Here is a 9,757-nt window from a genome sequence, read left to right as displayed (position 1 = left end):
GTGTGTGTGTGTGTGTGTGTGTGTGTGTGTGTGTGTGTGTGTTTAATTTCAGTATGATTCTCTTAACTCTTTCCTTCCTTCCTCTGGTTTGTATTTGTTTGTTTATTCATTCATTCATTAATTTATTCATTCATTCATTCATTCATTCTCTCTCTCTCTCTCTCTCTCTCTCTCTCTCTCTCTCTCTCTCACAGTCAGGAAGTGGGTGTCGGAACTATTAATCTCAAGTCCTTATCTCTCTCTCTCTCTCTCTCTCTCTCTCTCACAGTAAATTAATTGCTAAAAATGAGGTCAGATGTTTTATCAAGATTACTGTTCTCTTCCTTTTTGCCGTTTTCTTTTTCCTTTTCCTCCTCCTCCTCCATCTGCTATTCCTCCTCCTCCTCCTCCTCCTCCTCCTCCTCCTCCTCCTGCTCCTCCTCCTCCTCCTCCTTGTGTTTCATCTTCCATTTCCTCCCCATTACAACATGTCTTCCCTCTCCCTGCTCTTCCATTTACCTCCCTATACTTATCTCCCCTTGAATCTTACCTCCTCTCACCCTCCTCCTCCTCCTCCTCCTCCTTCCTTTTCCGGCCCCATCCTCCTCCTCCTCTTTTTCTTCTTCCTCCTCCTCTTCCTCCTGTCTCTTTCTCCCTCCCTGCTTTATTCATTCAGGTTATATTCGCATCTTATTTTGTTTGTCTTGATATTGTATTTAAAGTCTCTCTCTCTCTCTCTCTCTCTCTCGGTAGTTTCCTCCTCACTTTTTATTTTCTTCTCTCTCCGCCATATATCTCTCCTCTGCTTTTCCTCACACTTCCTCCTCCTCCTCCTCTTCCTCCTCCTCCTCCTCCTCCTCCTGATCGACCGTCCCTTTCGTCCCCTTTCTTCCCTCCCTTCTTCTCCCTCAAAAGTCATTGCCTCCCCTGTACTCTTATGCCACTCATCAACATCCTCCTTCGTTTCTCTCTCTCTCTCTCTCTCTTGTTCCCTTATCCTCCTGTACCCTTCATTTCCCACCCCTCCCTCTCCTTCCCTCTTTCTCCTTCTCCCTCTCCTTCCCTCTTTCTCCTTCTCCCTCTTTTCTTTCTCTCCCTCTCCCTCCCCCTCCTTTTGGCACCCTTCCATGTTCTCTGGCAAGTAGTCGTCATCTCTTTCTCCAAATTCTATTATCGCCTTCTCTCCTCATCTCATTTGTTTTGTCTCTTTCTTACGTAAGTTCTTGCTGGTTCATTTTATCTCTCCATGTTTTTTTTATTATATTATCTCTGGCGTTTTGCTGCTTTTTTTTTTGTTGAGTCTGCATATGTTTTTTTTAACTTTTATATATATTATCTACTTGACATATCTCTCTATCTGTGTGTCTGTTCGTCTGTCTGTCTGTCTGTCTGTGTGTGTGTCTGTGTATGTATGTATGTATGTATGTATGTATGTATGTCTCTCTCTCTCTCTCTCTCTCTCTCACGTAACCTTTTGACCTATAACCGACTGACTATTTCATTCTGCTTTCCTTTAGTTATCATCGTTCGCTATCATCGTATCTCTTCGCTGTTCTGTTATCATCGCTTCCTCTCTGCGCGATCTTTATCTTATATGTGTGTGGGTGTGCGTGTTTTTTTTCCCCCGCTGTCTCGTGTTGATGCGTATATCGTGTTGTATTTTTGTATCTTTTTGTTCTCGCTGCTAAAGTCTTCGCCCTTTATTTTCTTATTCATTCACGCACTCGTTCGTTCTTTCATTCACTCGTTCATTCATTCAGTCAGTTTTTATTCAGTATCACGTTGCCTCTCCCTGGCTTTCTTCTTTTTCTTTTCTTTTTTGTTTTGTTTTCTCCCCCCCTCTCCTCTTTTAAAGCACACACACACACACACACACACACACACACACACACACACACACACACACACACACACACACACACACACACACACACACACACACACACACACACACACACACCCATCTCCCTCTCCTATTCACCTCTCGCACCACAACAAACTTTCTATTTATCACCCTCTGTCCACCTCCACCTCCACTTAGACCTCCTACTCCACCCATCCCTCCACCAACACTACAGTCTCCTACTCCCTCCCACACCCCCTCCTCGCTTCCTCTTGCCATACCCCGACCCCCCCCCCCTTCCCTTACTGCAATAACTTGTCTACCCTCATCTACCTGTCGTCGCCCCCTTCCTCCCCCCTCCCCCCCTTTCTTGTCCTTTTTTTTCCTGTTTTCATCTTTTCTCCTTCCTCCTCTTCAGCATTTTCATTTTGTTCTTGTTCTTGTTCTTGTTCCTCGTGTTCTTATCCTTTTTTTTTTTCATCTTCGTCTTCTTGGTCTTCGTCTTCTTCTTCTTCTTCTTTTTCTTCTTCTGATATGCATGTTTCAACTGGAGGTAACTCGATGTGATATGTCCCTCAGGCCCTCTGCTGGACACACACACGCACACGCACACGCACACGCACACACACACACACACACACACACACACACACACACACACACTTGGGATTAAGGGGTGGAACGGAGAGGTCTGTTATCTGTCAACCATCTTCCTCTTAGCTTTCCTCCTCCTCTACCCTTCTGTATCTCTTCCTATCTCCTCCTCCCTTCGTGTATACCCTCCTCCTCTTTCCTCCCTCTCCTCATCCTCTCCACCTTCCCCATCGCCAGGTATACCCATTGTTCGCCTTTAAGCTCAGAAGAGGGTGTGGATGGCAGGGATGTGGGTGTGAGACGCATGTTGAAGGGCTGCGGTGTTGGGGAGATGTGCAGGAGAATGTAGACAGATAGAAGTGTTGTGGTGGAAGCTGCGATGAGGCTGTATAGGGAGGCTGTGTTTATGGGTGACTTTTTCTTCTTAAATAATGAAACAGCTGTAGAGGTGGTGGTGGTTGGATGGTGGGATAGGGTGGGTGGGGTGGAGGCAGCTGTGCAGGAGAATTTAAAGGGATATAATGATGGAGGCTGTGTTAGGCTTGTACTAGGGTGTGTGGAGGAGGATGTGGTAGCTCTGTGGTGGGGGATGTGGAGCTCTTGGGGTGGAGGGAGGTGGTGATGTGGAGGATAATGTAGTGGAAGAAGACTATGGTGGAGGCTGTAGTGGTGGTTGTGTGAGAGATGACTGGAAGTAGGTGGATGTTTTGTATTGGTTGATTACGGATTGATTATTTTCTTGGTTGATTGGTGAGTGGTTGATGGTACGTTGATAACTATTACATGTTACAGAAAGAGGAGGGAGAGATGTTGATAGAGGCTGCGTTGTGTGTGTGTGGGGGAGGAAGCTTTTATGGGGGGAGGGGGACTGTGGTACGGGGAAGGGGAACTCTCTGGGATGTATCTAGGAAGCTGTGTTGCAGAAGGAGGGAGGGAGGGACGGGTAGGGGAGCATGTGTCGAGGCTGTCGGAAAAACGGTCTGGGCTAGATTGTTTCAGGGCCAAAAAAATGGTAAAGAAAATAAAGAAAACAGCATCAGTTGAACGTCCTTAACAGACCCGCGGCGGAAAGGTCAACGTGTCTTCCCTTCGTCAGTAGAGGGAGAGGGAGAGGGAGAGGGAGAGGAAGAAGAGAGAAGAGAGACGGGCCTAGAGGAGGCAGTGAGGAGAACAATTAGTTGATGAGGAGGGAAGAATGGAGGGAATATGAGGCTGTTGGTGGAGGAGTCGGGAGGGAGGGAAGGAGAGAAGATTGGGATAGGAGGGGAGGAGGAGGAGGAGGAGGGTGTAGGTAGACGGCCGACGAAAAAAAAAAAAAAAAATGAGGAGAGGAAATAGGAGATGGCGGCAACGGTCTGAGATGACTGAAGTTAATGGAGGAGAGAGAATATAGTTAGCAGTCCCTTTGAGAGAGAGGAAGTGAGAGAGAGAGATAGTGAGTGAGAAAGACAGTAGAAGAGAGCAAAAGTAGTGTGAGTCTATCCCTTTCAACAGCACGAGTCAGCTCGGTGACGGCGTGAGCGGCCCGAAAGGTTGGCAGTTCTGCTTGAATAACTAAGGGCGGTTGGCAACTCTTAAGGGGAAATGCCTGACGGAGGAGGAGAGAAAGGTGGGAGGTGGGGGCGGAGGTAGTACAAGAAGAGCGAAGAAGCCAGGAGGGAGGGAGGGAGGGGGAGGAAGGAAGGAAGGAAGGAAGGAGGTGGGGTGGGGAGGAGGCGCTGGGACGCTTTCTCATTACAAATTTAAATAGCGTCAGACTATAAGAATGTTCTCCGAGGAAAGACGCTGTTCTTCGCTGGATGGAGTGTGGACTGGGGAGGAGGGGGGGAGGGGAAGAAAAAAAGGAAGGGAGGGGGGCAGAGGGGAATGAAGGGGTGGCGAAGACAGAGTGGCTTGGGGGTGAGTGGGGCAGGTCGGGTAGAATAACGAGGGAAGGGGAAGGGGAAGAAGAAGGGGGCAGGAGGAGGAAGGGAATGAAAGAGGCGGGTAAGGCATTGTGAAGGTTGAATAGGAAGGGGAAAGGAAAGGAGAGGGGAATGGAAGGGGAAGGAAGAGGGGGAGGGGAAGGGGGGCAGGGGGGAAGGAAAGGATAGGTATGACAGAGTGAAAGTTGAGAGAGGAAGGTGAAGGTAATGGAGGAAAGAAAGGAAGTAAAGAGGAACACTAGACAACTGTTAGTGGGGGAGAGAGAGAGAGAGAGAGAGAGAGAGAGAGAGAGAGAGAGAGAGAGAGAGAGAGCGCTCAGCGAGGTCGGATTGAACAATTGGATTCTTAGTTACCGGCAACATTCACCCACAGTATAGATCCTTCCTCGTTTTCTCTCTCTCTCACAAAAAAAAACCCATTGAAATAAAAAACGGTCCCGACCAAACTTTGTGAAAGATATTGATAAATGATATTACGGGAGAGAGAGAGAGAGAGAGAGAGAGAGAGAGAGAGAGAGAGAGAGAGAGAGAGAGAGAGAGAGAGAGAGAGAGAGAGAGAGAGAGAGAGAGAGAGAGAGAGAGAGAGAGAGAGAGAGAGAGAGAGAGAGAGAGAGAGAGAGAGAGAGAGAGAGAGAGAGAGAGAGAGAGAGAGAGAGAGAGAGAGATATAATGCCGCAGATTTAGGGCCTCAGGCGTCTTCTCTGCTCCGTAACTCAACTTAGATTTAATAACCTTCAGCCGGATTTCCGAAGATAACGTTTATATATTATTTCCATCCGGTCCTCCTCGCCTTACCTTGACACCTGTCCTCTCCACCTTCACCCCCCTCGCCTGCACCCAAACCTTTTTTCTATGTGCATTATATATATTTTTTTATGTACATTTTGCACATATTTGATTAGTCTTTACCCTTTTTATTTTATTTTTTCTTTCTTTATTTATCTTTTACAGCAAAGGAAGCAGCTCAAGGGCAACAAAAAGAAAGTGTAGAAAAAAAGCCCCCTCATCGCTGCTCCTACAAGATAAAAAAAAATGAAGATTGGTTAAAAGAGAGGTCAAAATGGGGAAAATCATATCTTTGTTTTCTTGTGAATTTTGAGATTTCTTGCTCTGCCTGTCTTTCCTCTTCTACAAAAGTCTAAATTATCCGTCCTCTCGCTACTTCTCTCTCGGCGTCTCTGGTGTATGGAGGCTGCGGAACAGGAAGCTTTACAATGTTCGCACTCCTCCTTCGCTACCTGACTCTTCTCGTATAATAATAATAATAATAATGATAATAATAATAATAATAATAATGATAATAATAATAATAATAATAATAATAATAATAATAATAATAATAATAATAATAATAATAATAATAATAATAATAATAATAATAATAATAATAGTAATAATGACTGATGTGCTCGTCCTATGCTAACTATACTAATACCCAATACCACTCACTAAACACCACCTAATCCCTAACAATCCTAACTAAATACAAATACCACATAATTAACTAATACCTTCACCCACTTTCCTTTTATTTTATTTTTCATCCCACCTTCCCTTTGTCTATCATCAACAAAACTAGAGAATAATGACACAAAGTACAAAAACGAAACTGATCTGATTAGTCAAATATAGAGCCGCCAACAGCACGGTGGGTGTATGCATTGCTGCTCTCCATGCGATGAATAACGCTCGTTTTCTGTTTTCACGTAACGAGGCGGCCGCGCGGGGGGTGGCTCGCCTAGAACAGCTTCCTGCGGTCGCGTAATGGGTCATGCCAGGCTCGTTTTATCGCCCCCTTGATAGGCTCCGCTGTAATCTGTTCTGTTCTATCTTTTTCCGCTGTTTGTTTTTCGTCTGGTTCGTGTTTTGTTGGTTTTTCTTGTTTTTGAGGTAACAGGAATATACAGCCCAATAAAGCCATCCTCGGTGTTTATTCTTGCATTATTTATCTCCCTTAGTTTTTATTTTGTGTGTGTGTGTTATTTGTTGCAGCCCAGAGATTGATTTACCTTTTTCTTGTTTGTTTTTGTTTCAGGTAATGTTTTGTTTTTGTTTTTGTGTATTAATTACCTTTCTTTTTTTTTCCTTCGTTTTATTGCTGTTACTAAGCTGTTTTGTTTGTTTGTTTGTTTGTTACAACCCAGGTTAATATATGTTTTCCTCTTTGTTTTCCGTTGAAGTTTCTTTTGTTTCCACTTTTGTTGTTTGGCATTTGTTTCCCCCTCTACCCCTCCCTTGTCTGTCTGTTTTTGTTTTTTTTGTTTTTTTCTGTTTGTTGTCCCCCCCCTCTCCCCGTTGGTTGATTTCTCTTTGTGTTTGGGTTTGCTTGTTTTTGTTGAAGGTGGTGTATTTTTTAGGGGGCTCGTGCATTTATCAAATACCTTTCCTTTCTTGTTTTTCCTTTTTTTTTTTGCAACAAAGGAGACAGCTCAAGGGCAAAAAAAACAGTGTAGAAAGAAAAAAAAGGCCCGCTACGCACCGCTCCCACAACATATAAAAGTAGAGAGTGGCCAAAAGAGAGGTCAATTTTGCACTCCAGAGGTTAATATCTTACCTCTAGTTTGTTTTAGGTGAATGTACTGTTATTTTTCTTTTCTTTTTTGCATTTATTATCCTCCTTTTGCTGTTTTTTTATTGCATTTTTTTTAAGTAAACGACCCATGAGTTTAATTTATTTTTTCTTGTTTGTTTTTATTTTGCACTTCTTCCCCTCCGGTAGTGTGTTTTTTGGGTTAGTTTTATTCTTTCAGTTCTTCTTTTCAAATAAACGACCCCAGTGGCTCCTCTCTTCTCATATTCTTTTCATGCATTCTCTTCTATGATCGTATTACGTCTTTTTATGTTGTCTGCGGCTGTTTTTATAAGTAGCCAGAGAGCGGGTGGTCTTTTTTTTTCTTTTTTTTTTCCACGCATTGCTCTTTCTTCTTTTGGCTTCCTTTTATTTTTCTGTGGTTGTTTTCTTATTCTCTTAAAGTAAACCGTATGTTATTTTCTATTATTTCCATGTTCCTGCTTAGTTTCGCGCCCGTGCTCATCTGCGGCTCTGTATTTCCTATCTCAGTAAACGTTAATTGATTTTTTCTTTGTTTCCACTTTCTTGCTTATCTGTGCGTCTATTTGTCTGTCGTTATTTTCTTTATTTTTCTAAGTGGTGATGTTATTTTTTTCTTCATCATTTTCCGTCCTCGCCTCGTCTCACGCGCCTCGGCATCTCCATCCTAGCTTGAGGTACGTCTAAGCGGTGTAAGCTGTCCGTTTAACCTGCCCCCTAAACGTTTAATATTCATGGCCTGACCCTCCCCGGCCGTTAACTGGGTCACTTGCATATCCGGAACCCCCCAGCAGCCAGTCAGCCAGCCAGCCAGCCGCCGCCATCTCGTCCAGCCGGTGTTGCGGGAATCAAGCTCGCGACAGGAATTTCGTGTTTGATTTTGGCACCGCTGTTTTGTGTAGCGCCTCCGCCGCCTTCGCCTTCGCCGCCGCCGTTTCCCGTTTTGAAGGAACCAATTACTGCCTTCGCTATAGACGCCTTCACTCTGACAGCCAATCACCGCCCGTGTCTTTACTGGTTTCTCTCTCTCTCTCTCTCTCTCTCTCAAGCACTCTGCAGCCCTGAATTGCAAACTGTAATCAAACGGTTTGCGCAACGTTCGGCTTCATGCGTTTACAGTGCTTGTGTGTGTGTGTGTGTGTGTGTGTTTGTGTATGTGTATGTGTATGTGTGTGTGTGTGTGTGTGTGGCGAAGAAACTGGAGCAAATGGTGACAAGAGAGAGAGAGAGAGAGAGAGAGAGAGAGAGAGAGAGAGAGAGAGAGAGAGAGAGAGAGAGAGAGAGAGAGAGAGAGAGAGAGAGAGAGAGAGAGAGAGAGAGAGAGAGAGAGAGAGAGAGAGAGAGAGAGAGAGAGAGAGAGAGAGAGAGAGAGAGAGTTTATAGACGGAGAGCAGGGATGAAAGGAAGGGAAATATAGAATTAGATAAAGAAAAGAAGAATAAAGAAACAGACGACTAAAGAGACGTGGGACCCCGGTGGCAATAAGTCGGGAAACCTGTGTGGGCCGTCCCGTGAGGGCCACTCTCACTGCTGTTTTATTTCACAGTTGTATTAATACGATGTAGCTTAAGGATGTCAACTGGTGAACTATTTCTTGCTAAGTAAAATCATCCAATCAATCATTCAAACAATCAAACAGTCACAGAAGGAAAATAATAATCAGAAGAAAGAGAGAAACGGATGCTGCGCCGCGAGCCGTCGCGAGGATTTCTTTGAACGCTTGTGCGCGTTTTCGAGGCGCTTCGGCCTTCCATCCCAGAACCGGTAAACGCGGTGATCGACGAATGTTCGGTATTTGTTTTTAATTTCATAATCCAGTGTGGTAGTTTTATTCAGCGAGATCCTGCATCTTCCCTCCTCGCCTCGGCGGGGCTGCGAAGCGCCAGCGAGCCCAAGGTCTCCCTGGCGAGCATGGCAGGAATGGAGGGACCCCTGCAGGGCGCCTCGGCGTCCCCCGGGTCCTCCACGGAGGTGCCGGAGATCTGCCGGCTACAAGCCATGGCAGGTGCGGCTGGTTAGCCGTGGTAGGCAATTCACTTAGAAGAGCAAACTCCGAACAACAACCGGGGTAGGTGTGGCTCGTTAGCCATGGTAGGCAATTCACCTAGGAGAGCAAACTCCGAACAACAAACCCGGGCAGGTGTGGCTCATTAGCCGTGGTAGGCAATTCACCTAGGAGAGCAAACCTGAACAACAAACCTGGGCAGGTGGCTCGTTAGCCGTGGTAGGCAATTCACCTAGAGAGCAAACTGAACAACAAACCCTGGCAGGTGTGGCTCGTTAGCCATGGTAGGCAATTCACCTAGGAGAGCAAACCTGAACAACAAACCCGGGCAGGTGGAGCCTGTTAGCCGTGGTAGGCAATTCACCTAGGAGAGCAACCTGAACAACAAACCCGGGCAGGTGGAGCTGTCAGCCGTGGTAGGCAATTCACCTAGGAGAGCAACCTGAACAACAAACCCGGGCAGGTGGAGCTCGTTAGCCGTGGTAGGCAATTCACCTAGGAGAGCAAACTCCGAACAACAAACCCGGGCAGGTGGAGCCTGTTAGCCGTGGTAGGCAATTCACCTAGGAGAGCAAACTCCGAACAATAAACCCGGGCAGGTGGAGCCTGTCAGCCGTGGTAGGCACCACCTCGGAGAGCAACCTGAACAATAAACCCTGGCAGGTGGAGCTCGTCAGCCGTGGTAGACAATTCACCTTGAGAGCAAACTCTAAACAAACCCGGGCAGGTGGAGCTCGTCAGCCGTGGAAGGCAGTTCAGCTAGGAGAGCAACCTGAACAACAAACCTGGGCAGGTGGAGCCTGTCAGCCGTGGTAGACAATTCACCTTGGAGAGCAAACTCTAAACAAACCCGGGCAGGT

General features: G+C 45.9%; 1 long non-coding RNA gene across 2 annotated transcripts in view; it reads left to right on the top strand.

Moving 5' to 3' along the window:
* The first annotated feature begins 9,342 nt into the window (after nucleotides 1-9,342).
* The window catches only part of LOC127009362 (uncharacterized), a 1,772-nt gene continuing 1,357 nt past the window's right edge, over nucleotides 9,343-9,757 (top strand). Inside the window, exons 1-2 of one of the 2 annotated variants that reach the window (XR_007761893.1) lie at nucleotides 9,343-9,428; nucleotides 9,756-9,757. The exon at nucleotides 9,756-9,757 is cut by the window's right edge and continues 134 nt beyond it. This is a non-coding gene — a long non-coding RNA (uncharacterized LOC127009362). The other variant, XR_007761894.1, reaches the window with a different exon arrangement.

This window comes from Eriocheir sinensis, chromosome 4, assembly GCF_024679095.1.
Source record: "Eriocheir sinensis breed Jianghai 21 chromosome 4, ASM2467909v1, whole genome shotgun sequence".
In the NCBI taxonomy this organism is placed as follows: Eukaryota; Metazoa; Arthropoda; class Malacostraca; order Decapoda; family Varunidae; genus Eriocheir; species Eriocheir sinensis.
This window is presented reverse-complemented; position numbering and strand designations above follow the sequence as displayed.